At 50.6% G+C, this 24695-nt stretch overlaps 35 non-coding genes and 6 pseudogenes across 35 annotated transcripts; all 41 read left to right on the forward strand.

Annotated features, from left to right (window-relative positions):
- The first annotated feature begins 372 nt into the window (after positions 1 to 372).
- Positions 373 to 491, forward strand: LOC135621006 (5S ribosomal RNA). Its single transcript, XR_010490234.1, has one exon. It is a non-coding gene; the product is annotated as a 5S ribosomal RNA (ribosomal RNA).
- Positions 492 to 977: 486 nt separating this feature from the next.
- Positions 978 to 1095, forward strand: LOC135621275 (5S ribosomal RNA; annotated as a pseudogene).
- Positions 1096 to 1581: 486 nt separating this feature from the next.
- Positions 1582 to 1700, forward strand: LOC135621190 (5S ribosomal RNA). Its single transcript, XR_010490415.1, has one exon. It is a non-coding gene; the product is annotated as a 5S ribosomal RNA (ribosomal RNA).
- Positions 1701 to 2186: 486 nt separating this feature from the next.
- On the forward strand, positions 2187 to 2305 carry LOC135621236 (5S ribosomal RNA). Its single transcript, XR_010490460.1, has one exon. It is a non-coding gene; the product is annotated as a 5S ribosomal RNA (ribosomal RNA).
- Positions 2306 to 2791: 486 nt separating this feature from the next.
- On the forward strand, positions 2792 to 2910 carry LOC135621014 (5S ribosomal RNA). Its single transcript, XR_010490242.1, has one exon. It is a non-coding gene; the product is annotated as a 5S ribosomal RNA (ribosomal RNA).
- A 486-nt stretch (positions 2911 to 3396) lies between these two features.
- Positions 3397 to 3515, forward strand: LOC135621187 (5S ribosomal RNA). Its single transcript, XR_010490412.1, has one exon. It is a non-coding gene; the product is annotated as a 5S ribosomal RNA (ribosomal RNA).
- A 486-nt stretch (positions 3516 to 4001) lies between these two features.
- LOC135621243 (5S ribosomal RNA) lies at positions 4002 to 4119 on the forward strand. Its single transcript, XR_010490467.1, has one exon. It is a non-coding gene; the product is annotated as a 5S ribosomal RNA (ribosomal RNA).
- A 4-nt stretch (positions 4120 to 4123) lies between these two features.
- On the forward strand, positions 4124 to 4242 carry LOC135621213 (5S ribosomal RNA). Its single transcript, XR_010490438.1, has one exon. It is a non-coding gene; the product is annotated as a 5S ribosomal RNA (ribosomal RNA).
- Positions 4243 to 4728: 486 nt separating this feature from the next.
- On the forward strand, positions 4729 to 4847 carry LOC135621024 (5S ribosomal RNA). Its single transcript, XR_010490250.1, has one exon. It is a non-coding gene; the product is annotated as a 5S ribosomal RNA (ribosomal RNA).
- Positions 4848 to 5333: 486 nt separating this feature from the next.
- Positions 5334 to 5452, forward strand: LOC135621270 (5S ribosomal RNA; annotated as a pseudogene).
- A 486-nt stretch (positions 5453 to 5938) lies between these two features.
- On the forward strand, positions 5939 to 6057 carry LOC135620710 (5S ribosomal RNA). Its single transcript, XR_010489947.1, has one exon. It is a non-coding gene; the product is annotated as a 5S ribosomal RNA (ribosomal RNA).
- Positions 6058 to 6543: 486 nt separating this feature from the next.
- Positions 6544 to 6661, forward strand: LOC135621284 (5S ribosomal RNA; annotated as a pseudogene).
- A 4-nt stretch (positions 6662 to 6665) lies between these two features.
- On the forward strand, positions 6666 to 6784 carry LOC135621122 (5S ribosomal RNA). The gene has a single exon (XR_010490348.1). It is a non-coding gene; the product is annotated as a 5S ribosomal RNA (ribosomal RNA).
- Positions 6785 to 7270: 486 nt separating this feature from the next.
- Positions 7271 to 7389, forward strand: LOC135620644 (5S ribosomal RNA). Its single transcript, XR_010489883.1, has one exon. It is a non-coding gene; the product is annotated as a 5S ribosomal RNA (ribosomal RNA).
- Positions 7390 to 7875: 486 nt separating this feature from the next.
- On the forward strand, positions 7876 to 7994 carry LOC135621025 (5S ribosomal RNA). The gene has a single exon (XR_010490251.1). It is a non-coding gene; the product is annotated as a 5S ribosomal RNA (ribosomal RNA).
- A 486-nt stretch (positions 7995 to 8480) lies between these two features.
- LOC135620645 (5S ribosomal RNA) lies at positions 8481 to 8599 on the forward strand. The gene has a single exon (XR_010489884.1). It is a non-coding gene; the product is annotated as a 5S ribosomal RNA (ribosomal RNA).
- Positions 8600 to 8868: 269 nt separating this feature from the next.
- Positions 8869 to 8986, forward strand: LOC135621302 (5S ribosomal RNA; annotated as a pseudogene).
- A 4-nt stretch (positions 8987 to 8990) lies between these two features.
- Positions 8991 to 9109, forward strand: LOC135621193 (5S ribosomal RNA). Its single transcript, XR_010490418.1, has one exon. It is a non-coding gene; the product is annotated as a 5S ribosomal RNA (ribosomal RNA).
- A 486-nt stretch (positions 9110 to 9595) lies between these two features.
- LOC135620746 (5S ribosomal RNA) lies at positions 9596 to 9714 on the forward strand. The gene has a single exon (XR_010489981.1). It is a non-coding gene; the product is annotated as a 5S ribosomal RNA (ribosomal RNA).
- A 486-nt stretch (positions 9715 to 10200) lies between these two features.
- On the forward strand, positions 10201 to 10319 carry LOC135620745 (5S ribosomal RNA). Its single transcript, XR_010489980.1, has one exon. It is a non-coding gene; the product is annotated as a 5S ribosomal RNA (ribosomal RNA).
- Positions 10320 to 10805: 486 nt separating this feature from the next.
- Positions 10806 to 10924, forward strand: LOC135620774 (5S ribosomal RNA). Its single transcript, XR_010490008.1, has one exon. It is a non-coding gene; the product is annotated as a 5S ribosomal RNA (ribosomal RNA).
- A 486-nt stretch (positions 10925 to 11410) lies between these two features.
- On the forward strand, positions 11411 to 11529 carry LOC135621226 (5S ribosomal RNA). Its single transcript, XR_010490450.1, has one exon. It is a non-coding gene; the product is annotated as a 5S ribosomal RNA (ribosomal RNA).
- A 485-nt stretch (positions 11530 to 12014) lies between these two features.
- On the forward strand, positions 12015 to 12131 carry LOC135621257 (5S ribosomal RNA). The gene has a single exon (XR_010490481.1). It is a non-coding gene; the product is annotated as a 5S ribosomal RNA (ribosomal RNA).
- Positions 12132 to 12199: 68 nt separating this feature from the next.
- Positions 12200 to 12318, forward strand: LOC135620956 (5S ribosomal RNA). The gene has a single exon (XR_010490184.1). It is a non-coding gene; the product is annotated as a 5S ribosomal RNA (ribosomal RNA).
- A 485-nt stretch (positions 12319 to 12803) lies between these two features.
- On the forward strand, positions 12804 to 12922 carry LOC135620894 (5S ribosomal RNA). Its single transcript, XR_010490123.1, has one exon. It is a non-coding gene; the product is annotated as a 5S ribosomal RNA (ribosomal RNA).
- A 485-nt stretch (positions 12923 to 13407) lies between these two features.
- Positions 13408 to 13526, forward strand: LOC135620730 (5S ribosomal RNA). Its single transcript, XR_010489966.1, has one exon. It is a non-coding gene; the product is annotated as a 5S ribosomal RNA (ribosomal RNA).
- A 485-nt stretch (positions 13527 to 14011) lies between these two features.
- On the forward strand, positions 14012 to 14130 carry LOC135621040 (5S ribosomal RNA). Its single transcript, XR_010490266.1, has one exon. It is a non-coding gene; the product is annotated as a 5S ribosomal RNA (ribosomal RNA).
- Positions 14131 to 14615: 485 nt separating this feature from the next.
- Positions 14616 to 14734, forward strand: LOC135620994 (5S ribosomal RNA). The gene has a single exon (XR_010490222.1). It is a non-coding gene; the product is annotated as a 5S ribosomal RNA (ribosomal RNA).
- A 485-nt stretch (positions 14735 to 15219) lies between these two features.
- Positions 15220 to 15338, forward strand: LOC135620846 (5S ribosomal RNA). The gene has a single exon (XR_010490077.1). It is a non-coding gene; the product is annotated as a 5S ribosomal RNA (ribosomal RNA).
- Positions 15339 to 15824: 486 nt separating this feature from the next.
- Positions 15825 to 15943, forward strand: LOC135620812 (5S ribosomal RNA). The gene has a single exon (XR_010490044.1). It is a non-coding gene; the product is annotated as a 5S ribosomal RNA (ribosomal RNA).
- Positions 15944 to 16428: 485 nt separating this feature from the next.
- Positions 16429 to 16545, forward strand: LOC135621287 (5S ribosomal RNA; annotated as a pseudogene).
- A 68-nt stretch (positions 16546 to 16613) lies between these two features.
- LOC135620561 (5S ribosomal RNA) lies at positions 16614 to 16732 on the forward strand. Its single transcript, XR_010489804.1, has one exon. It is a non-coding gene; the product is annotated as a 5S ribosomal RNA (ribosomal RNA).
- A 451-nt stretch (positions 16733 to 17183) lies between these two features.
- On the forward strand, positions 17184 to 17302 carry LOC135621143 (5S ribosomal RNA). Its single transcript, XR_010490369.1, has one exon. It is a non-coding gene; the product is annotated as a 5S ribosomal RNA (ribosomal RNA).
- Positions 17303 to 17787: 485 nt separating this feature from the next.
- Positions 17788 to 17906, forward strand: LOC135621049 (5S ribosomal RNA). The gene has a single exon (XR_010490275.1). It is a non-coding gene; the product is annotated as a 5S ribosomal RNA (ribosomal RNA).
- A 485-nt stretch (positions 17907 to 18391) lies between these two features.
- Positions 18392 to 18510, forward strand: LOC135620616 (5S ribosomal RNA). Its single transcript, XR_010489857.1, has one exon. It is a non-coding gene; the product is annotated as a 5S ribosomal RNA (ribosomal RNA).
- A 485-nt stretch (positions 18511 to 18995) lies between these two features.
- Positions 18996 to 19114, forward strand: LOC135620809 (5S ribosomal RNA). The gene has a single exon (XR_010490041.1). It is a non-coding gene; the product is annotated as a 5S ribosomal RNA (ribosomal RNA).
- A 485-nt stretch (positions 19115 to 19599) lies between these two features.
- Positions 19600 to 19718, forward strand: LOC135620562 (5S ribosomal RNA). The gene has a single exon (XR_010489805.1). It is a non-coding gene; the product is annotated as a 5S ribosomal RNA (ribosomal RNA).
- A 451-nt stretch (positions 19719 to 20169) lies between these two features.
- On the forward strand, positions 20170 to 20287 carry LOC135621309 (5S ribosomal RNA; annotated as a pseudogene).
- Positions 20288 to 20833: 546 nt separating this feature from the next.
- On the forward strand, positions 20834 to 20951 carry LOC135621237 (5S ribosomal RNA). The gene has a single exon (XR_010490461.1). It is a non-coding gene; the product is annotated as a 5S ribosomal RNA (ribosomal RNA).
- A 548-nt stretch (positions 20952 to 21499) lies between these two features.
- LOC135621238 (5S ribosomal RNA) lies at positions 21500 to 21616 on the forward strand. The gene has a single exon (XR_010490462.1). It is a non-coding gene; the product is annotated as a 5S ribosomal RNA (ribosomal RNA).
- Positions 21617 to 24276: 2660 nt separating this feature from the next.
- Positions 24277 to 24395, forward strand: LOC135620760 (5S ribosomal RNA). The gene has a single exon (XR_010489994.1). It is a non-coding gene; the product is annotated as a 5S ribosomal RNA (ribosomal RNA).
- Positions 24396 to 24695: the final 300 nt, after the last annotated feature.

Below are 24695 nucleotides of genomic sequence, written 5' to 3' on the forward strand. Positions count from 1 at the left end.
TGAAATCATCATCTAAAAATTTCTTTATAAACATACAATGATCAGACATGGTTCTAGGATGGGTGACCCCCTGTTGCACTCCTTTTTGTGCCCGGAGCGGCCAAAACCTCTCCCGTTGACCTTCGAGACGATGGTTTTAGGCCTCGGAATTTGCCGTGACCGCTACGCTGTCAGTCTCGTGGGGCTCGGAGAGAGCTTTCCGGAATGGGGCCGCAATAGCGATTCCGAGTTCGTTCGAGAAAGTCCGGATGGTTTCGGCACGCGCTTGCCGTGTCCGTTACGCGATCGGCCGAGTGGGCATCGGAGAGACCCGACGATGGCGATTCCGAGATCGTTCGAGAGTACTGAGGCGAGGGACGACGCACACAAAACGAGTGCGATCATACCAGCACTAAAGCATCGGATCCCATCAGAACTCCGAAGTTAAGCATGGTTGGGCGAGAGTAGTACTAGGATGGGTGACCACCTCGGAAGTCCTCGTGTTGCACTCCTTTTTGAGTCCTGAGCGGCCAAAAGACCTACTTAAAACTCTCTTTTAAGCTTTTCAATTTTTCCAGCATTATGGCCAACAATAAATATGTCATTAACATATAGCAGGAGAATAATGAAATCATCATCTAAAATTTTCTTCATAAACATACAATGATCAGACATGGTTCTAGGATGGGTGAACCCTAGTTGCACTCCTTTTTGCGCCCCGAGCGGCCAAAACCTCTCCCGTCGACCTACGAGGCGATGGTTTTGGGCCTCGGAATTTGCCGTGACCGCTACTCCGTCAGTCTCGTGGGGCTCGGAGAGAGCTTTCCAGAATGGGGCCGCAATAGCGATTCCGAGTTCGTTCGAGAAAGTCCGGATGGTTTCGGAGTGTGCTTGCCGTGTCCGGTACGCGATCGGCCGCATGGGCATCGGAGAGACCCGACGATGGCGATTCCGAGATCGTTCGAGAGTACTGAGGCGAGGGACGACGCACACAAAACGAGTGCGATCATACAAGCACTAAAGGACCGGATCCCTCAGAACTCCGAAGCTAAGCATGCTTGGGCGAGAGTAGTACTAGGATGGGTGACCCCCTAGGAAGTCCTCGTGTTGTACTCCTTTTTGCGCCCCGAGCGGCCAAAAGACTTACTTAAAACTCTCTTTTAAGCTTTTCAATTTTTCCAGCATTATGGCCAACAATAAATATGTCATTAACATATAGCAGGAGAATAATGAAATCATCATCTAAAAATTTCTTCATAAACATACAATGATCAGACATGGTTCTAGAATGGGTGACCCACTATTGCACTCCTTTTTCAGCCCCGAGCGGCCAAAACCACTCCCGTCGACCTCCGAGGCGATGGATTTGTGCCTCGGAATTTGCCGTGACCGCTACGCAGTCAGTCTCGTGGGGCTCGGAGAGAGCTTTCCGGAATGGGGCCGTAATAGCGATTCCTTGTTCGTTCGTGAAAGTCCCGATGGTTTCGGCGCGCGCTTGCCGTGTCCGATACGCGGTCGGCCTCTTGGGCCTCGAAGAGATCCGACAATGGTGATTCCGAGATCGTTCGAGAGTACAAATGCGAGGGACGACGCACACAAAACGATTGCGATCATACCAACCCTAAAGCACCGGATCCTATCAGAACTCCGAAGTAAAGTGTGCTTGGGCGAGAGTAGTACTAGGATGGATGACCCCCTGGGAAGTCCTCGTGTTGCACTCCTTTTTGCGCCCCGAGCAGCCAAAAGACTTACTTAAAACCCTATTTTAAGCTTTTCAATTTTTCCAGCATTATGGCCAACAGTAAATATGTCATTAACATATAGAAGGAGAATAATGAAATCATCATCTAAAAATTTCCTCATAAACATACAATGATCAGACATGGTTCTAGGATGGGTGACCCCCTGTTGCACTAGTTTTTGCGCCCCGAGCGGCCAAAACCTCTCCCGTTGACCTTCGAGGCGATGGTTTTGGGCCTCGGAATTTGCCATGACCGCTACGCTGTCAGTCTCGTGGGGCTCGGAGAGAGCTTTCCGGAATGGGGTCGCAATAGCGATTCCGAGTTCGTTCGATAAAGTCCGGATGGTTTCGGCGCGCGCTTGCCGTGTCCGGAATGCGATCGGCCGCGTGGGCATCGGAGAGACCCGACGATGGCGATTCCGAGATCGCTCGAGAGTACAGAGGTGAGGGACGACGCATACAAAATGAGTACTATCAAACTTGCACTAAAGCACCGGATCCCATTAGAACTCCGAAGTTAAGCGAGCTTGGGCGAGAGTAGTACTAGGATGGGTGACACCCTGGGAAGTCCTCGTGTTGCACTCCTTTTTGCGCCCCGAGCGGCCAAAATACTTACTTAAAACTCTCTTTTAAGCTTTTTAATTTTTCCAGCATTATGGCCAACAATAAATATGTCATTAACATATAGCAGGAGAATAATGAAATCATCATCTAAAAATTTCTTCAAAAACATACAATGATCAGACATGGTTCTAGGATGGGTGACCCCTTGTAGCACTCCTTTTTGCGCTTCGAGCTGCCAAAACCTCTCCCGTCGACCTCCGAGGCGATGGTTTTGGGCCTCGGAATTTGACGTGACCGCTACGCAGTCAGTCTCGTGGGGCTCGGAGAGAGCTTTCCGGAATGGGGCCGTAATAGCGATTCCTTGTTCGTTCGTGAAAGTCCCGATGGTTTCGGCGTGCGCTTGCCGTGTCCGATACGCGGTCGGCCTCTTGGGCATCGGAGAGATCCGACAATGGTGATTCCGAGATCGTTCGAGAGTACAAATGCGAGGGACGACGCACACAAAACGATTGCGATCATACCAACCCTAAAGCACCGGATCCCATCAGAACTCCGAAGTTAAGTGTGCTTGGGCGAGAGTAGTACTAGGATGGATGACCCCCTGGGAAGTCCTCGTGTTGCACTCCTTTTTGCGCCCCGAGCAGCCAAAAGACTTACTTAAAACCCTATTTTAAGCTTTTCAATTTTTCCAGCATTATGGCCAACAGTAAATATGTCATTAACATATAGCAGGAGAATAATGAAATCATCATCTAAAAATTTCCTCATAAACATACAATGATCAGACATGGTTCTAGGATGGGTGACCCCCTGTTGCACTAGTTTTTGCGCCCCGAGCGGCCAAAACCTCTCCCGTCGACCTTCGAGGCGATGGTTTTGGGCCTCGGAATTTGCCGTGACCGCTACGCTGTCAGTCTCGTGGGGCTCGGAGAGAGCTTTCCGGAATGGGGTCGCAATAGCGATTCCGAGTTCGTTCGATAAAGTCCGGATGGTTTCGGCGCGCGCTTGCCGTGTCCGGAACGCGATCGGCCGCGTGGGCATCGGAGAGACCCGACGATGGCGATTCCGAGATCGCTCGAGAGTACAGAGGTGAGGGACGACGCATACAAAATGAGTACTATCATACTTGCACTAAAGCATCGGATCCCATTAGAACTCCGAAGTTAAGCGTGCTTGGGCGAGAGTAGTACTAGGATGGGTGACACCCTGGGAAGTCCACGTGTTGCACTCCTTTTTGCGCCCCGACCGGCCAAAATACATACTTAAAACTCTCTTTTAAGCTGTTCAATTTTTCCAGCATTATGGCCAACAATAAATATGTCATTAACATATAGCAGGAGAATAATGATATTATCATCTAAAAATTTCTTCATAAACATACAATGATCAGACATGGTTCTAAGATGGGAGACCCCCAGATGCACTCATTTTTGCGCCCCGAGCGGCGAAAACCTCTCCCGTCGACCTCCGAGGCGATGGTTTTGGGCCTCGGAATTTGCCGTGACCGCTACGCAGTCTATCTCGTGGGGCTCGCAGAGAGCTTTCCGGAATGGGGCCACATTACCGATTCCGAGTTCGTTCGATAAAGTCCGGATGGTTTCGGCGCGCGCTTGCCGTGACCGGTACGCGATCGGCCGCGTGGGCATCGGAGAGACCCGACGATGGCGATTCCGAGATCGTTCGAGAGTACTGAGGTGAGGGACGACGCACACAAAACGAGTGCGATCATACCAGCACTAAAGCACCGGATCCTATTAGAACTCCGAAGTTAAGCGTGCTTGGGCGAGAGTAGTACTAGGATGGGTGACCCCCTAGGAAGTTCGACGACGCACACAAGACGAGTGCGATCATACAAGCACTAAACCACAAGATCCCATCAGAACTCCGAAGCTAAGCGTGCTTGGGCGAGAGTAGTACTAGGATGGGTGACCCCCTGGGAAGTCTTCGTGTTGCTCTTCTTTTTGTGCCCCGAGCGGCAAAAAGACTTACTTAAAACTCTCATTTAAGCATTTCAATTTTTCAAGCATTATGGCCATCAATAAATATGTCATTAACATATAGCAGGAGAATAATGAAATCATCATCTAAAAATTTTTTCATAAACATACAATGATCAGACATGGTTCTAGGAAGGGTGACCCCCTGCTGCACTCCTTTTTGCGCCCCGAGCGGCCAAAACCTCTCCCGTCAACCTCCGAGGCGATGGTTTTGGGCCTCGGAATTTGCCGTGACCGCTACGCTGTCAGTCTCGTGGGGCTCGGAGCGAGCTTTACTGAATGGGGCCGCAATAGTGATTCCGAGTTCGTTCGAGAAAGTCCGGATGGATTCGGCGCGCGCTTGCCGTGTCCGGTACGCGATCGGCCGCGTGGGCATCGAAGAGACCCGACGATGGCGATTCCGAGATCGTTCGAGAGTATAGAGGCGAGGGATGACGCACACAAAACTGGTGCTATCATACCAGCACTAAAGCACCGGATCCCATCATAACTCCGAAGTTAAGCGTGCTTGGGCGAGAGTAGTACTAGGATGGGTGACCCCCTTGGAAGTCCTCGTGTTGCACTCCTTTTTGCGCCCCGAGCGGCCAAAATACTTACTTAAAACTCTCTTTTAAGCTTTTCAATTTTTCCAGCATTATGGCCAACAATAAATATGTCATTAAGATATAGCAGGAGAATAATGAAATCATCATCTAAAAATTTCTTCATAAACATACAATGATCAGACAAGGTTCTAGGATGGGTGACCTCCGGTTGCACTCATTTTTGGGCCCCGAGCTGCCAAAACCTCTCCCGTCGACCTTCGAGGCGATGGTTTTGGGCCTCGGAATTTGCCGTGACCGCTACGCTGTCAGTCTCGTGGGGCTAGGTGAGAGCTTTCCGGAATGGGGTCGCAATAGCGATTCCGAGTTCGTTCTATAAAGTCCGGATGGTTTCGGCGCGCGCTTGCCGTGTCCGGAACGCGATCGGCCGCGTGGGCATCGAAGAGACCCGACGATGGCGATTCTGAGATCGTTCGAGAGTACAGAGGTGAGGGACGACGCATACAAAATGATTATGATCATACTAGCACTAAAGCATCGGATACCATTAGAACTCCGAAGTTAAGCGTGATTGGGCGAGAGTAGTACTAGGATGGGTGACCCCTTGGGAAGTCCTCGTGTTGCACTCATTTTTGCGCCCCGAGCGGCCAAAATACTTACTTAAAACTCTCATTTAAGCTTTTCAATTTTTCCAACATTATGGCCAACAATAAATATATCATTAACATATAGCAGGAGAATAATGAAATCATCATCTAAAAATTTCTTCATAAACATACAATGATCAGACATGGTTCTAGGATGGGGGACCCCTTGTAGCACTCCTTTTTGCGCCTCGAGCGGCCAAAACCTCTCCCGTCGACCTCCGAGGCGATGGTTTTGGGCCTCGGAATTTGCCGTGACCGCTACGCAGTCAGTCTCGTTGGGCTCGGAGAGAGCTTTCCGGAATGGGGCTGCAATAGCGATTCCGAGTTCGTTCGAGAATGTCCGGATGGTTTCAGCGCGCGCTTGCCGTGTCCGGTTCGCGATCGACCGCGTGGGCATCGGAGAGACCCGACGATGGCGATTCCGAGATCGTTCGAGAGTACTGAGGAGAGAGATGACGCACACAAAACGAGTGCGATCATACAAGCACTAAAGCACCGGATCCCATAAGAACTCCGAAGCTAAGCGTGCTTGGGCGAGAGTAGTACTAGGATGGGTGACCCCCTGGGAAGTCCTCGTGTTGCACTCCTTTTTGCGCCCCGAGCGACCAAAAGACATACATAAAACTCTCTTTTAAGCATTTCAAATTTTCCAGCATTATGGCCAACAATAAATATGTCATTAACATATAGCAGGAGAATAATGATATTATCATCTAAAAATTTCTTCATAAACATACAATGATCAGACATGGTTCTAAGATGGGAGACCCCCGGATGCACTCGTTTTTGCACCCCGAGCGGCGAAAACCTCTCCCGTCGACCTCCGAGGCGATGGTTTTGGGCCTCGGAATTTGCCATGACCGCTACGCAGTCTATCTCGTGGGGCTCGGAGAGAGCTTTCCGGAATGGGGCCACAATACCGATTCCGAGTTCGTTCGATAAAGTCCGGATGGTTTCGGCGCGCGCTTGCCGTGACCGGTACGCGATAGGCCGCGTGGGCATCGGAGAGACCCGACGATGGCGATTCCGAGATCGTTCGAGAGTACTGAGGCGAGGGACGACGCACACAAAACGAGTGCGATCATACCAGCACTAAAGCACTGGATCCTATTAGAATTCCGAAGTTAAGCGTGCTTGGGCGAGAGTAGTACTAGGATGGGTGACCCCCTAGGAAGTTCGACGACGCACACAAGACGAGTGCGATCATACAAGCACTAAACCACAGGATCCCATCAGAACTCCGAAGCTAAGCGTGCTTGGGCGAGAGTAGTACTAGGATGGGTGACCCCCTGGGAATTCTTCGTGTTGCTCTCCTTTTTGTGCCCCGAGCGGCCAAAAGACTTACTTAAAACTCTCTTTTAAGCTTTTCAATTTTTCAAGCATTATTGCCAACAATAAATATGTCATTAACATATAGCAGGAGAATAATGAAATCATCATCTAAAAATTTCTTCATAAACATACTATGATCAGACATGGTTCTTGGATGGGTGACCCCCTGTTGCACTCCTTTTTGCGCCCCGAGCAGCCAAAACCTCTCCCGTCGACCTCTGAGGCGACGGTTTTGGGCCTCGGAATTTGCCGTGACCGCTACGCAGTCAGTCTCGTGGGGCTCGGAGAGAGGTTTCCGGAATGGGGCCGCAATAGCGACTCCGAGTTCGTTCGATAAAGTTCGGATGGTTTCGGCGCGCGCTTGCCGTGTCCGGTACGCGATCGGCCGAGTGGGCATCGGAGAGACCCAACGATGGTGATTCCGAGATCGTTCGAGAGTAATGAGGCGAGGGACGACGCACACAAAACGAGTGCGATCATACCAGCACTAAAGCACCGGATCCCATCAGAACTCCGAAGATAAGCTTGCTTGGGCGAGAGTAGTACTAGGATGGGTGACCCCCTGGGAAGTCCTCGTGTTGCACTCCTTTTTGCGCCCCGAGCGGCCAAAAGACTTAATTACAACTCTCTATTAAGCTTTTCAATTTTTCCAGCATTATGGCCAACAATAAATATGTCATTAACATATAGCAGGAGAATAATGAAATCATCATCTAAAATTTTTTTCATAAACATACAATGATCAGACATGGTTCTAGGAAGGGTGACCCCCTGCTGCACTCCTTTTTGCGCCCTGAGCGGCCAAAACCTCTCCCGTCAACCTCCGAGGCGATGGTTTTGGGCCTCGGAATTTGCCGTGACCGCTACGCTGTCAGTCTCGTGGGGCTCGGAGCGAGCTTTACTGAATGGGGCCGCAATAGTGATTCCGAGTTCGTTCGAGAAAGTCCGGATGGATTCGGCGCGCGCTTGCCGTGTCCGGTACGCGATCGGCCGCGTGGGCATCGAAGAGACCCGACGATGGCGATTCCGAGATCGTTCGAGAGTATAGAGGCGAGGGATGACGCACACAAAACTGGTGCTATCATACCAGCACTAAAGCACCGGATCCCATCATAACTCCGAAGTTAAGCGTGCTTGGGCGAGAGTAGTACTAGGATGGGTGACCCCCTTGGAAGTCCTCGTGTTGCACTCCTTTTTGCGCCCCGAGCGGCCAAAATACTTACTTAAAACTCTCTTTTAAGCTTTTTAATTTTTCCAGCATTATGGCCAACAATAAATATGTCATTAACATATAGCAGGAGAATAATGAAATCATCATCTAAAAATTTCGTCATAAACATACATTGATCAGACATGGTTCTAGGATGGGTGACCCCCTGTTGCACTCCTTTTTGCGCCCCGAGCGGCCAAAACCTCTCCCGTCGACCTCTGAGGCGATGGTTTTGGTCCTCGGAATTTGCCGTGACCGCTACGCAGTCAGTCTCGTGGGGCTCGGAGAGAGGTTTCCGGAATGGGGCCGCAAAAGCGACTCCGAGTTCATTCGATAAAGTCCGGATGGTTTCGGCGCGCGCTTGCCGTGTCCGGTACGCGATCGGCCGAGTGGGCATCGGAGAGACCCGACGATGGCGATTCCGAGATCGTTCGAGAGTAATGAGGCGAGGGACGACGCACACAAAATGAGTGCGATCATACCAGCACTAAAGCACCGGATCCCATCAGAACTCCGAAGATAAGCTTGCTTGGGCGAGAGTAGTACTAGGATGGGTGACCCCCTGGGAAGTCCTCGTGTTGCACTCCTTTTTGCGCCCCGAGCGGCCAAAAGACTTAATTAAAACTCTCTATTAAGCTTTTCAATTTTTCCAGCATTATGGACAACAATAAATATGTCATTAACATATACAGGAGAATAATGAAATCATCATCTAAATATTTTTTCATAAACATACAATGATCAGACATGGTTCTAGGAAGGGTGACCCCCTGCTGCACTCCTTTTTGCGCCCCGAGCGGCCAAAACCTCTCCCGTCAACCTCCGAGGCGATGGCGAGGGACGACCCACACAAAACGAGTGCGATCATACCAGCACTAAAGCACCGGATCCTATTAGAACTCCGAAGTTTAGCGTGCTTGGGCGAGAGTAGTACTAGGATGAGTGACCCCCTAGGAAGTTCGACGACGCACACAAGACGAGTGCGATCATACAAGCACTAAACCACAGGATCCCATCAGAACTCCGAAGCTAAGCATGCTTGGGCGAGAGTAGTACTAGGATGGGTGACCCCCTGGGAAGTCTTCGTGTTGCTCTCCTTTTTGTGCCCCGAGCGGCCAAAAGACTTACTTAAAACTCTCATTTAAGCTTTTCAATTTTTCAAGCATTATGGCCATCAATAAATATGTCATTAACATATAGCAGGAGAATAATGAAATCATCATCTAAAAATTTCTTCATAAACATACTATGATCAGTCATGGTTCTTGGATGGGTGACCCCCTGTTGCACTCCTTTTTGCGCCCCGAGCGGCCAAAACCTCTCCCGTCGACCTCTGAGGCGATGGTTTTGGGCCTCGGAATTTGCCGTGACCGCTACGCAGTCAGTCTCGTGGGGCTCGGAGAGAGGTTTCCGGAATGGGGCCGCAATAGCGACTCCGAGTTCGTTCGAAAAAGTTCGGATGGTTTCGGCGCGCGCTTGCCGTGTCCGGTACGCGATCGGCCGAGTGGGCATCGGAGAGACCCGACGATGGCGATTCCGAGATCGTTCGAGAGTAATGAGGCGAGGGACGACGCACACAAAACGAGTGCGATCATACCAGCACTAAAGCACCGGATCCCATCAGAACTCCGAAGATAAGCTTGCTTGGGCGAGAGTAGTACTAGGATGGGTGACCCCCTGGGAAGTCCTTGTGTTGCACTCCTTTTTGCGCCCCGAGCGGCCAAAAGACTTAATTAAAACTCTCTATTAAGCTTTTCAATTTTTCCAGAATTATGGCCAACAATAAATATGTCATTAACATATAGCAGGAGAATAATGAAATCATAATCTAAAATTTTTTTCATAAACATACAATGATCAGACATGGTTCTAGGAAGGGTGATCCCCTGCTGCACTCCTTTTTGCTCCTCGAGCGGCCAAAACCTCTCCCGTCGACCTCTGAGGCGATGGTTTTGGGCCTCGGAATTTGCCATGACCGCTACGCTATCAGTCTCGTGGGGCTCGGAGAGAGCTTTACGGAATGGGGCCGCAATAGCGATTCCGAGTTCGTTCGAGAAAGTCCGGATGGTTTCGGCGCGCGCTTGCCGTGTCCGGTACGCGATCGGCCGCGTGGGCATCGAAGAGACCCGACGATGGCGATTCCGAGATCGTTCGAGAGTATAGAGGCGAGGGACGACGCACACAAAACTGGTGCTATCATACCAGCACTAAAGCACCGGATCCCATCAGAACTCCGAAGTTAAGCGTGCTTGGGCGAGAGTAGTACTAGGATGGGTGACCACCTTGGAAGTCCTCGTGTTGCACTCCTTTTTGCGCCCCGAGCGGCCAAAATACTTACTTAAAACTCTCTTTTAAGCTTTTCAATTTTTCCAGCATTATGGCCAACAATAAATATGTCATTAACATATAGCAGGAGAATAATGAAATCATCATCTAAAAATTTCTTCATAAACATACAATGATCAGACATGGTTCTAGGATGGGTGACCCCCTGTTGCACTCCTTTTTGCGCCCCGAGCGGCCAAAACCTCTCCCGTCGACCTCTGAGGCGATGGTTTTGGGCCTCAGAATTTGCTGTGACCGCTACGCAGTCAGTCTCGTGGGGCTCGGAGAGAGGTTTCCGGAATGGGGCCGCAATAGCGACTCCGAGTTCGTTCGATAAAGTCCGGATGGTTTCGGCGCGCGCTTGCCGTGTCCGGTACGCGATCGGCCGAGTGGGCATCGGAGAGACCCGACGATAGCGATTCCGAGATCGTTCGAGAGTACTGAGGCGAGGGACGGCGCACACAAAACGAGTGCGATCATACCAGCACTAAAGCACCAGATCCCATCAGAACTCCGAAGTTAAGCTTGCATGGGCGAGAGTAGTACTTGGATGGGTGACCCCCTGGGAAGTCCTCGTGTTGCACTCCTTTTTGCGCCCCGAGCGGCCAAAAGACTTAATTAAAACTCTCTATTAAGCTTTTCAATTTTTCCAGCATTATGGCCAACAATAAATATGTCATTAACATAGAGCAGGAGAATAATGAAATCATCATCTAAAAATTTCTTCATAAATATACAATGATCAGACATGGTTCTAGGATGGGTGACCCCCTACTGCACTCCTTTTTGCGCCCCAAGCGGCCAAAACCACTCCCGTCGACCTCCGAGGCGATGGTTTTGGGCCTCGGAATTTGCCGCGACCGCCACGCTGTCAGTCTCGTGGGGCTCGGAGAGAGCTTTACGGAATGGGGCCGCAATAGCAATTCCGAGTTCGTTCGAGAAAGTCCGGATGGTTTCGGCGCGCGCTTGCCGTGTCCGGTACGCGATCGGCCGCGTGGGCATCGAAGAGACCCGACGATGGCGATTCCGAGATCGTTCGAGAGTATAAAGGCGAGGGACGACGCACACAAAACTGGTGCTATCATACCAGCACTAAAGCACCGGATCCCATCAGAACTCCAAAGTTAAGCGTGCATGGGCGAGAGTAGTACTAGGATGGGTGACCCCCTAGGATGTTCTCATGTCGCACTCTTTTTGCGCCCCGAGCGGCCAAAAGACTTACTTAAAACTCTCTATTAAGCTTTTCTATTTTTCCAGCATTATGGCGAACAATAAATATGTCATTAACATATAGCAGGAGAATAATGAAATCATCATCTAAAAATTTCTTCATAAACACACAATGATCAGACATGGTTCTAGGATGGGTGACCACCTGTTGCACTCCTTTTTGCGCCCCGAGCGGCCAAAACCTCTCCCGTCGACCTCTGAGGCGATCGTTTTGGGCCTCGGAATTTGCCGTGACCGCTACGCAGTCAGTCTCGTGGGGCTCGGAGAGTGCTTTACGGAATGGGGCCGCAATAACGATTTCGAGTTCGTTCGAGAAAGTCCGGATGGTTTCGGCGCGCGCTTGCCGTGTCCGGTATGCGTTCGGCCGCGTGGGCATCGGAGAGACCCGACGATGGCGATTCAGAGATCGTTCGAAAGTACAGAGGCGAGGGACGACGCACACAAAACTGGTGCTATCATACCGGCACTAAAGCACCGGATCCCATCAGAACTCCGAAGTTAAGCGTGCTTGGACGAGAGTAGTACTAGGATTGGTGACCACCTGGGAAGTCCTCGGGGCATCGGAGAGACCCGACGATGGCGATTCCGAGATCGTTCGAGAGTACTGAGGCGAGGGACGACGCACACAAAATGAGTGTGATCATACCAGCACTAAAGCACCGGATCCCATCAGAACTTCGAAGTTAAGCGTGCTTAGGCGAGAATAGTACTAGGATGGGTGACCCCCTGGGAAGTCCTCGTGTTGCACTATTTATGCGCCCCGAGCGGCCAAAAGACTTACTTAAAACTCTCTATTAAGGTTTTCAATTTTTCCAGCATTATAGCGATCAATAAATATGTCATTAACATATAGCAGGAGAATAATGAAATCATTATCTAAAAATTTATTCATAAACACACAATGATCAGACATGGTTCTAGGATGGGTGACCCCCTGTTGCATTCCTTTTTGCGCCCCGAGCGGCCAAAACCTCTCCCGTCGACCTCCGAGGCAATGGTTTTGGGCCTCGGAATTTGCCGTGACCGCTACGAAGTCAGTCTCGTGGGGCTCGGAGAGAGCTTTCCGGAATGGGGCCGCAATAGCAATTCCGAGTTCGTTCGAGAAAGTCCAGATGGTTTCGGCACGCGCTTGCCGTGTCCGGTACGTGATCGGCCGCGTAGGCATCGGAGAGACCCGACGATGGCGATTCCGAGATCGTTCGAGAGTACAGAGACGAGGGACGACGCACACAAAACTGGTGCTATCATACCAGCACTAAAGTACCGGATCCCATCAGAACTCCGAAGTTAAGCGTGCTTAGGCGAGAGTAGTACTAGGATGGGTGACCACCTGGGAAGTCCTCGTGTTGCACTTCCTATTGCGCCCCGAGCGGCCAAAATACTTACTTAAAACTCTCTTTTAAGCTTTTCAATTTTTTCAGCATTATGGCAACAATAAATATGTCATTAACATATGGCAGGAGAATAATGAAATCATCATCTAAATATTTCTTCATAAACATACAATGATCAGACATGGTTCTAGGATGTGTGACCCCCGGTTGCACTCCTTTTTGCGCCCCGAGCGACCAAAACCTCTCCCGTCGACATCCGAGGCCATGGTTTTGGGCCTCGGAATTCGCCGTGACCGCTACGCAGTCAGTCTCGTCGGGCTCAGAGAGAGCTTTCCGGAATGGGGCCGCAATAGCGATTCCGAGTTCGTTCGACAAAGTCCGGATGGTTTCGGCGCGCGCTTGCCGTGTCCCGTACCCGATCAGCCACGTGGGCATCGGAGAGACCCGACGATGGCGATTCCGAGATCGTTCGAGAGTACTGAGGCGAGGGACGACGCACACAAAACGAGTGCGATCATACCAGCACTAAATCACCGGATCCCATCAGAACTCCGAAGGTAAGCGTGCTTGGGCGAGAGTAGTACTAGGATGGGTGACACCCTGGGAAGTCCTCGTGTTGCACTCTATTTGCGCCGCGAGCGGCCAAAAGACTTACTTAAAACTCTCTATTAAGCTTTTCAATTTTTCCAGCATTATGGCCAACAATAAATATGTCATTAACATATAGCAGGAGAATAATGAAATCATCATTTAAAAATTTCTTCATAAACATACAATGATCAGACATGGTTCTAGGATGGGTGACCCCCTGTTGCACTCCTTTTTGCGCCCCGAGCGGCAAAAACCTCTCCCGTCGACCTCCGAGGCGATGGTTTTGGGCCTCGGAATTTGCCATGACCGCTACGTAGTCAGTCTCGTGGGGCTCGGAGAGTGCTTTACGGAATGGGGTCGCAATAGCGATTCCGAGTTCATTCGAGAAAGTCCGGATGGTTTCGGCGCGCGCTTGCCGTGTCCGGTATGCGATCGGCCGCGTGGGCATCGGAGAGACCCGACGATGGCGATTCCGAGATCGTTCGAGAGTACAGAGGCGAGGGACGTCGCACACAAAACTAGTGCTATCATACCAGCACTAAAGCACCGGATCCCATCAGAACTCCGAAGTTAAGCCTGCTTGGGTGAGAGTAGTACTTGGATGGGTGACCACCTGGGAAGTCTTCGTGTTGCACTCCCTTTTGCGCCCCGAGCGGCCAAAATACTTACTTAAAACTCTCTTTTAAGCTTTTCAATTTTTTCAGCATTATGGCAACAATAAATATGTCATTAACATATAGCAGGAGAATAATGAAATCATCATCTAAATATTTCTTCATAAACATACAATGATCAGACATGGTTCTAGGATGGGTGATCCCCGGTTGCACTCCTTTTTGCGCCCCGAGCGACCAAAACCTCTCTCGTCGACATCCGAGGCCATGGTTTTGGGCCTCGGAATTCGCCATGACCGCTACGCAGTCAGTCTCGTCGGGCTCGGAGAGAGCTTTCCGGAATGGGGCCGCAATAGCGATTCCGAGTTCGTTCGACAAAGTCCGGATGGTTTCGGCGCGCGCTTGCCGTGTCCCGTACCCGATCAGCCGCGTGGGCATCGGAGAGACCCGACGATGGCGATTCCGAGATCATTCGAGAGTACTGAGGCGAGGGACGACGCACACAAAACGAGTGCGATCATACCAGCACTAAAGCATCGGATCCCATCAAAACTCTGAAGGTAAGCGTGCTTGGGCGAGAGTAGTACTAGGATGGGTGACCCCTTGGGAAGTCCTCGTGTTGCACTCTTTTTGCGCCGCGAGCGGCCAAAAGACTTACTTAAAACTCTCTATTAAGCTTTTCAATTTTTCCAGCATTATGGCCAATAATAAATATGTCATTAACATATAGCAGGAGAATAATGAAATCATCATTTAAAAATTTCTTCATAAACATACAATGATTAGACATGGTTCTAAGATGGGTGACCCCCTGTTGCACTCCTTTTTGCGCCCCGAGCGGCAAAAACCTCTCCCGTCGACCTCCGAGGCGATGGTTTTGGGCCTCGGAATTTGCCGTGACCGCTACGTAGTCAGTCTCGTGGGGATCGGAGAGTGCTTTACGGAATGGGGTCGCAATAGCGAATCCGAGTTCATTCGAGAAAGTCCGGATGGTTTCGGCGCGCGCTTGCCGTGTCCGGTATGCGATCGGCCGCGTGGGCATCGGAGAGACCCGACGATGGCGATTCCGAGATCGTTCGAGAGTACTGAGGCGAGGGACGACGCACACAAAACTGGTGCTATCATACCAGCACTAAAGCACCGGATCCCATCAGAACTCCGAAGTTAAGCGGGCTTGGGCGAGAGTAGTACTTGGATGGGTGACCCCCTGGGAAGTCCTCGTGTTGCACTCCTTTTTGCGCCCCGAGCGGCCAAAATACTTACTTAAAACTCTCTTTTAAGCTTTTCAATTTTTCCAGCATTATGGCCAACAATAAATATGTCATTAACATATAGCAGGAGAATAATGAAATCATCATCTAAAAATTTCTTCATAAACATACAATGATCAAACATGGTTCTAGGATGGGTGACCCCCGGTTGCACTCGTTTTTGCGCCCCGAGCGGCCAAAACCTCTCCCGTCGACATCCGAGGCGATGGTTTTGGGCCTCGGAATTCGCCGTGACCGCTACGCTGTCTGTCTCGTGGGGCTCGGAGAGAGCTTTACGGAATTGGGCCGCAATAGTGATTCCGAGTTCGTTCGACATAGTCCGGATGGTTTCGGCGCGCGCTTGCCGTGTCCCGTACGCGATCAGCCGCATGGGCATCGGAGAGACCCGACGATGGCGATTCCAAGATCGTTCGAGAGTACCGAGGCGAGGGACGACGCACACAAAACGTGTTTGATCATACCAGCACTAAAGCACCGGATCCCATCAGAACTCCGAAGTTAAGCGTGCTTGGGCGAGAGTAGTACTAGGATGGGTGACCCTCTGGGAAGTCCTCGTATTGCACTCTTTTTGCGCCCCGAGCGGCCAAAAGATTTACTTCAAACTCTCTATTAAGCTTTTCAATTTTTCCAGCATTATGGCCAACAATAAATATGTCATTAACATATAGCAGGAGAATAATGAAATCATCATCTAAAAATTTCTTCATAAACACACAATGATCAGACATGGTTCTAGGATGGGTGACCCCCTTTTGCACTCCTTTTTGCGCCCCGAGCGACCAAAACCTCTCCCGTCGACATCCGAGGCGATGGGTTTGGGCCTCGGAATTTGCCGTGACCGCTACGCCGTCAGTCTCGTGGGGCTCGGAGAGAGCTTTCCGGAATGGGGCCACAATATTGATTCTGAGTTCGTTCGATAAAGTCCGGATGGTTTCGGCGCGCGCTTGCCGTGTCCGATACGCGATCGGTCGAGTGGGCATCGGAGAGACCCGACGATGGCGATTCAGAGATCGTTCGAAAGTACAGAGGCGAGGGACGACGCACACAAAACTGGTGCTATCATACCGTCACTAAAGCACCGGATCCCATCAGAACTCCGAAGTTAAGTGTGCTTGGGCGAGAGTAGTACTAGGATTGGTGACCACCTGGGAAGTCCTCGGGGCATCGGAGAGACCCGACGATGGCGATTCCGAGATCGTTCGAGAGTACTGAGGCGAGGGACGATGCACAAAAAACGAGTGCGATCATACCAGCACTAAACCACCGGATCCCATCAGAACTCCGAAGTTAAGCGTGCTTGGGCGAGAGTAGTACTAGGATGGGTGACCCCCTGGGAAGTACTCGTGTTGCACTTCAAACTCTCTATTAAGCTTTTCAATTTTTCCAGCATTATGGCCAACAAAAAATATGTCATTAACATATAGCAGGAGAATACTGAAATCATCATCTAAAAATTCCTTCATAAACACACAATGATCAGACATGGTTCTAGGATGGGTGACCCCCTGTTGCACACCTTTTTGCGCCCCGAGCGGCCAAAACCTCTCCCATCGACCACCGAGGCGATGGTTTTGGGCCTCGGAATTTGCCATGACCGCTACGCAGTCAGTCTCGTGGGGCTCGGAGAGAGCTTTCCGGAATGGGGCCACAATAGCGATTCCGAGTTCGTTCGATAAAGACCGGATGGTTTCGGCGCGCGCTTGTCGTGTCCGTTACGCGATCGGCCGCGTGGGCATCGGAGAGACCCGACGATGGCCATTCCGAGATCGTTCGAGAGTACAGAGGCGAGGGACGACGCACAAAAACGAGTGTGATCATACCAGCACTAATGGACCGGATCCCATCAGAACTCTGAAGTTAAGCATGCTTGGGCGAGAGTAGTACTAGGATGGGTGAACCCTTGGGAAGTCCTCGTGTTGCACTCCTTTTTGCGCCCCGTGCGGCCAAAATACTTACTTAAAACTCTCTTTTAAGCTTTCCAATTTTTTCAGCATTATGGCAACAATAAATATGTCGTTAACATATAGCAGGAGAATAATGAAATCATCATCTAAATATTTCTTAATAAACATACAATGATCAGACATTGTTCTAGGATGGGTGACCCCCGGTTGCACTCCTTTTTGCGCCCCAAGCGACCAAAACCTCTCCCGTCGACATCCGAGGCCATGGTTTTGGGCCTCGGAATTCGCCATGACCGCTACGCAGTCAGTCTCGTCGGGCTCGGAGAGAGCTTTCCGGATTGGGGCCGCAATAGCGATTCCGAGTTCATTCGACAAAGTCCGGATGGTTTCGGCGCGCGCTTGCCGTGTCCCGTACGCGATCAGCCGCGTGGGCATCGGAGAGACCCGACGATGGCGATTCCGAGATCGTTCGAGAGTACTGAGGCGAGGGACGACGCACACAAAACGAGTGCTATCATACCAGCAGTAAAGCACCGGATCCCATCAGAACTCCGAAGTTAAGCGTGCTTGGGCGAGAGTAGTACTAGGATGCGTGACCCCCTGGGAAGTCCTCGTGGTGCACTCTTTTTGCGCCCCGAGCAGCCAAAAGACTTACTTAAAACTCTCTATTAAGCTTTTCATTTTTTCCAGCATAATGGCGAACAATAAATATGTCATTAACATATAGCAGGAGAATAATGAAATCATCATCTAAAAATTTCTTCATAAACACACAATGATCAGACATGGTTCTAAGATGGGTGACCCCCAGTTGCACTCCTTTTTGCGCCCCGAGCGGCCAAAACCTCTCCCGTCGACCTCCGAGGCGATGGTTTTGGGCCTCGGAATTTGCCGTGACCGCTACGCTGTCAGTCTCGTGGGGCTCGGAGAGAGCTTTCCGGAATGGGGCCACAATAGCGATTCCGAGTTCGTTCGATAATGTCCGGATGGTTTCGACGCGCGCTTGCCGTGTCCGGTACGCGATCGGCCGAGTGGGCATCGGAGAGACCCGACGATGGCGATTCCAAGATCGTTCGAGAGTACTGAGGCGAGGGACGACGCACACAAAACGAGTGCGATCATACCAGCACTAAAGCACCGGATCCCATCAGAACTCTGAAGTTAAGCTTGCTTGGGCGAGAGTAGTACTAGGATGGGTGACCACCTGGGAAGTCCTCGTGTTGCACTCCCTTTTACGCCCCGAGCGGCCAAAATACTTACTTAAAACACTCTTTTAAGCTTTTCAATTTTTTTAGCATTATGGCAACAATAAATATGTCATTAACATATAGCAGGAGAATAATGAAAGAATCATCTAAATATTTCTTCATAAACATACAATGATCAGACATGGTTCTAGGATGGGTGACCCCCGGTTGCACTCCTTTTTGCGCCCCGAGCGACCAAAACCTCTCCCGTCGACATCCGAGGCCATGGTTTTGGGCCTCGGAATTCGCCGTGACCGCTACGCAGTCAGTCTCGTCGGGCTCAGAGAGAGCTTTACAGAATGGGACCGCAATAGTGATTCCGAGTTCGTTCGAGAAAGTCCGGAAGGTTTCGGTGCGCGCTTGCCGTGTCCGGTACGCGATCGGCCGCGTGGGCATCGGAGAGACCCGACGATGGCGATTCCGAGATCGTTCGAGAGTACAGAGGCGAGGGACGTCGCACACAAAACTGGTGCTATCATACCAGCACTAAAGCACCGGATCCCATCAGAACTCCGAAGTTAAGCGTCCTTGGGCGAGAGTAGTACTAGGATGGGTGACCACCTGGGAAGTCCTCGTGTTGCACTCCCTTTTGCGCCCCGAGCGGCCAAAATACTTACTTAAAACTCTCTTTTAAGCTTTTCAATTTTTTCAGCATTATGGCAACAATAAATATGTCATTAACATATGGCAGGAGAATAATGAAATCATCATCTAAATATTTCTTCATAAACATACAATGATCAGACATGGTTCTAGGATGGGTGACCCCCGGTTGCACTCCTTTTTGCGCCCCGAGCGACCAAAACCTCTCCCGTCGACATCCGAGGCCATGGTTTTGGGCCTCGGAATTCGCCGTGACCGCTACGCAGTCAGTCTCGTCGGGCTCAGAGAGAGCTTTCCGGAATGGGGCCGCAATAGCGATTCCGAGTTCGTTCGACAAAGTCCGGATGGTTTCGGCGCGCGCTTGCCGTGTCCCGTACCCGATCAGCCACGTGGGCATCGGAGAGACCCGACGATGGCGATTCCGAGATCGTTCGAGAGTACTGAGGCGAGGGACGACGCACAAAAAACGAGTGCGATCATACCAGCACTAAACCACCGGATCCCATCAGAACTCCGAAGTTAAGCGTGCTTGGGCGAGAGTAGTACTAGGATGGGTGACCCCCTGGGAAGTACTCGTGTTGCACTTCAAACTCTCTATTAAGCTTTTCAATTTTTCCAGCATTATGGCCAACAATAAATATGTCATTAACATATAGCAGGAGAATACTGAAATCATCATCTAAAAATTCCTTCATAAACACACAATGATCAGACATGGTTCTAGGATGGGTGACCCCCTGTTGCACACCTTTTTGCGCCCCGAGCGGCCAAAACCTCTCCCATCGACCTCCGAGGCGATGGTTTTGGGCCTCGGAATTTGCCGTGACCGCTACGCAGTCAGTCTCGTGGGGCTCGGAGAGAGCTTTCCGGAATGGGGCCACAATAGCGATTCCGAGTTCGTTCGATAAAGACCGGATGGTTTCGGCGCGCGCTTGTCGTGTCCGTTACGCGATCGGCCGCGTGGGCATCGGAAAGACCCGACGATGGCCATTCCGAGATCGTTCGAGAGTACAGAGGCGAGGGACGACGCACAAAAACGAGTGCGATCATACCAGCACTAATGGACCGGATCCCATCAGAACTCTGAAGTTAAGCATGCTTGGGCGAGAGTAGTACTAGGATGGGTGAACCCTATGGAAGTCCTCTGTTGCACACCTTTTTGCGCCCCGAGTGGCCAAAAGCCTTACTTAACTCTCTTTTAAGCTGTTCAATTCTTTCAGCATTATGGCCAACAATAAATATATCAATAACATATAGTAGGAGAATAATGAAATCATCATCTAAAAATTTCTTCGTTAACATACAATGATCAGATATGGTTCCAGGATGGGTGACCCCTGGGAAGTCCTCGTGTTGCACTCCTTTTTGCGCCCCGAGAGGCCAAAACCTCTCCCGTCGACCTCCGAGGCGATGTTTTTGGGGCTCGGAATTTTCCGTGACCGCTACGCTGTCAGTCTCGTGGGGCTCGGAGAGAGCTTTCCGGAATGGGGCCGCAATAGCGATTACGAGTTCGTTAGAGAATGTCCGGATGGTTTCGGCGCGCGCATGCGTGTCCGGTACGCGGTCGGCCTCGTGGGCATCGGAGAGACCAAACGATGGCAATTCCGAGATTGTTTGAGAGGTTTCGGGGCGCACAATGGGCTCCGGTCGTCGATACGCTGTCCGCGACGTGCACAAAGGGGAGGGAGGACGCAAACAAAATGAGTGCGATCAGACCAACACTGAAGTACCGGATCCCATCAGAACTTCGAAGTTAAGCGTGCTTGGGCGAGGGTAGTACTAGGATGGGTGACCCCCTGCGAAGTCCTCTGTTGCACTCCTTTTTGCGCCTCGAGCGACCAAAAGCCTTACTTAACTCTCTTTTAAGCTGTTCAATTCTTCCAGCATTATGGCCAACAATAAATATATCAATAACATATAGTAGGAGAATAATGAAATCATCATCTACAAATTTCTTCGTTAACATACAATGATCAGATATGGTTCCAGGATGGGTGACCGCCTGGGATGTCCTCGTGTTGCACTCCTTTTTGCGCCCCGAGCGGCCAAAACCTCTCCCGTCGACCTCCGAAGCGATGGTTTTGGGCCTCGGAATTTGCCGTGACCACTACGCAGTCAGTCTCGTGCGGATCGGGGAGAGCTTTCCAGAATGGGGCCACAATAGCGATTCCGAGTTCGTTCGAGAAAGTCCGGATGGTTTCGGCACGCGTTTGCCGTGTTCGGTACACGGTCAGCCTCGTGGGCATCGGAGAGACCCGTCGATGGCGAATCCGAGATCGTTCGAGAGGTTTCGGGGCGCATAATGGGCTGCGGTCGTCGATACGCCGTCCGCCACGTGCACAAAGGGGAGGGAGGACGCAAACAAAACGAGTGCGATCATACCAACACTGAAGTACCGGATCCCATCAGAACTCTGAAGTTAAGCGTGCTTGGCGAGGGTAGTACTAGGATGGGTGACCCCCTGCGAAGTCCTGTGTTGCACTCCTTTTTGCGCCCCGAGCGGCCAAAACCTCTCCCGTCAACCTGCGAGGCGATGGTTTTGGGCCTCGGAATTTGTCGTAAGCGCTAAGTGTTAGGATCAAGAGCACTAAGAGGGGGGGGTGAATTAGTGCAGCGGAAATCTTATAATAAATTAAAAACCAAAAGCTGCGTTCGTTCAAAAACTATTATGATGCAAAAGCAAATTCTCAGTTTGTATCTAAGTGCAGTTTGCAGATTGCGTCTAAGCGCAGTTTTGCGTCTTAAGCGCAGATTGCGTCTAAGCGCAGTTTTACGTCTAAACGCAGTTTTACGTCTAAACATAGTTTTACGTCTAAACGCAGATTTACGTCTAAACGCAGTTTTACGTCTAAACGTAGTTTTACGTCTAAACGCAGATTTACGTCTAAACGCAGTTTTACGTCTAAACGCAGTTTTACGTCTAAACGCAGTTTTACGTCTAAACGCAGATTTACGTCTAAACGCAGTTAGACGCAGATTTACGTCTAAACTTTGAAACTCGTTTGTATACTCGCAGAAGGCAGTATGCAGTTCAAACCAAGACGTAAACGTGAACTGAAATCTGATGATTGAGCGAAGAAAGCCGATTTACGTCTGAATGCAGTTTTACGTCTAAATGTTGAAACTCGTTCGTAAAATCGTAGAGGACAGATTGCAGTTATTAATAGGATTAAAATGTAAGCGTAAACTGCAAGGAAGCTCGTTCGTAAAAGCACGGAAAACAGATCTGCAGAATCAAACGTAAACGTAAACTGTAATGTATGAAAATACGAGTTTACGTCTGAATGCAGATTTGGAAGAACAGCACTTAGAACTTGTTCGTGAAAGCGCAGAGAGCAGTAGTGATGAGGGAGGTTTGCAGTAATGATAAAGTGCTCGAAAATAAACGCAAACCAGAGATTTAGAGTGGTTCGGTCAGCCTTGACCTACTCCACTTTTGGCTTCCTCCACCGATGAGGTTGCCGACGTCAACTAGGTGCCTTCCTTCAATGGGCGAAGGCCAAACTTCCCTCTTACAGTTTCTCTCCTTTTGACAGGCTTAGGAGACAACCTTTACAGACCTTTCTCTCCTCACTTTACAGTTGAAAACTTGAAGAACAGAAGGAGGAGACTCAAGGGCTTTACAACACTTTTGAGCTCTTTAGAATCACAGAAAAGATCACAATTTCGGTATAGGTCTGTATCTTTTCAGTGCTGAATGGGTGGGGTATTTATAGGCCCCAACCCAATTCAAAATTCGAGCTCAAAACGATCAAATCGATCAAATCCCAGAATTCTGGGATCAGGCGGTTGCACCTCTCGACTGGAGAGGTGGCACCGCCTGGCAGAGCTCGAAGACTGAGCTCTGCCGATTGCTTCTTCTCTGCCAGAGCTCGAAGACTGAGCTCGATGGTTGCATCACCTGGCAGAGCTCGAAGACTGAGCTTGGTGGTTGCATCACCTGGCAGAGCTCGAAATCTGAGCTCGGTGGTTGCATCACTTGGCAGAGCTCCAAACTGAGCTCAAGCTGATGCACCATTCTGCCAGAGCTCGAAGACTGAGCTTGGTGAATGCATCACCTGGCAAAGCTCGAGACTGAGCTCAGGCTGATGCACCACTCTGCCAAAGCTCGAAGACTGAGCTTGGTGGTTGCATCGCCTGGCAGAGCTCGGAACTTGAGCTCTGGCGGTGCAACCTCTTGGCTGGAGCGGTTGCACCTCCCAGCCTTGCAACCCTGGCGGTTGCACCTCCTGGCTGGGGCGGTTGCACCTCCCAGCCCCACAGCCCAGGCGGTTGCACCTCCTGGCTGGGGCGGTTGCACCTCTCAACCCCACAGCCCAGGCGGTTGCACCTCCTGGCTGGGGCGGTTGCACCTCCTGGTGCAATCAGGGTCCGAATGGTTCACTCCATTCGACCCACTTTGAATCTTTTCAGGGGCCCAATTGCCCCAAGATTAAGCTAATGGGATCACCTCCCATTTTCATGCTTAATCATCGTGCTAACTACGATTATCTCTAAGACAACTTCTGCAGCTTTGCTCCGATGCGTCAATCGCTTCTTCCGGCGAGTTTCCGGCCAACTTCCGTCGATCAACCGATGACCCTCGGTGATCCTTCTGCGGACATCCGGCATACTCCTGGACTTTGCGACGATCCACTTGGCGAGTTCCGACGAGCTTCGCTTGGCAAGCTTCTGGACTTCTCGGATCTGTTCTCTCTGAACCTCCGACGACCGTCCGAACTTCCGTCGAACTCTCGAACTCCCAACGTGATCATGATCTTGACTCCGGCGCAACTCCTGCTGCTTGTCTTACTCTCATCGTAGTTAATCCTGCACACTTATCTCAACACATAGATTAGATAACAAATGACAATTGACTTCATCATCAAAATCCGAGATTCAACACTAAGCAGTCAGTCTCGTGGGGCTCGGAGAGAGCTTTCCGGAATGGGGCCGCAATAGAGATTCCTAGTTCGTTCGAGAATGTCCGGATGGTTTCGGCGCGCGCTTGCCGTGTCCGATACGCGGTCGGCCTCGTGGGCATCGGAGAGACCCGTCGATGGCAACTCCGAGATCGTTCGAGAGGTTTCGGGGCGCACAATGGGCTCTGGTCGTCGATACGCTGTCCGCGATGTGCACAAAGGGGAGTGAGGACGTAAACAAAACGAGTGTGATCATACCAGCACTAAAGCACCGGATCCCATCAGAACTCTGAAGTTAAGTGTGCTTGGGCGAGAGTAGTACTAGGATGGGTGACCCCTTGGGAAGTCCTCGTTTTGCACTCCATTTTACGCCCCGAGCGGCCAAAAGCCTTACTGAACTCTCATTTAAGCTGTTCAATTCTTCCAGCATTATGGCCAACAATAAATATATCATTAACATATAGCAGAAGAATAATGAAATCATCATCTAAAAATTTCTTCGTAAACATACAATGATCAGATATGGTTCCAGGATGGGTGACCCCCTGGGAAGTCCTCGTGTTGCACTCCTTTTTGCGCCCCGAGCAGCCAAAACCTCTCCCGTCGACCTCCGAGGCGATGGTTTTGGGCCTCGGAATTTGCCGTGACCACTACACAGTCAGT

The sequence above is a fragment of the Musa acuminata genome, chromosome BXJ2-8 (genome assembly GCF_036884655.1).
Source record: "Musa acuminata AAA Group cultivar baxijiao chromosome BXJ2-8, Cavendish_Baxijiao_AAA, whole genome shotgun sequence".
In the NCBI taxonomy this organism is placed as follows: domain Eukaryota; kingdom Viridiplantae; phylum Streptophyta; class Magnoliopsida; order Zingiberales; family Musaceae; genus Musa; species Musa acuminata.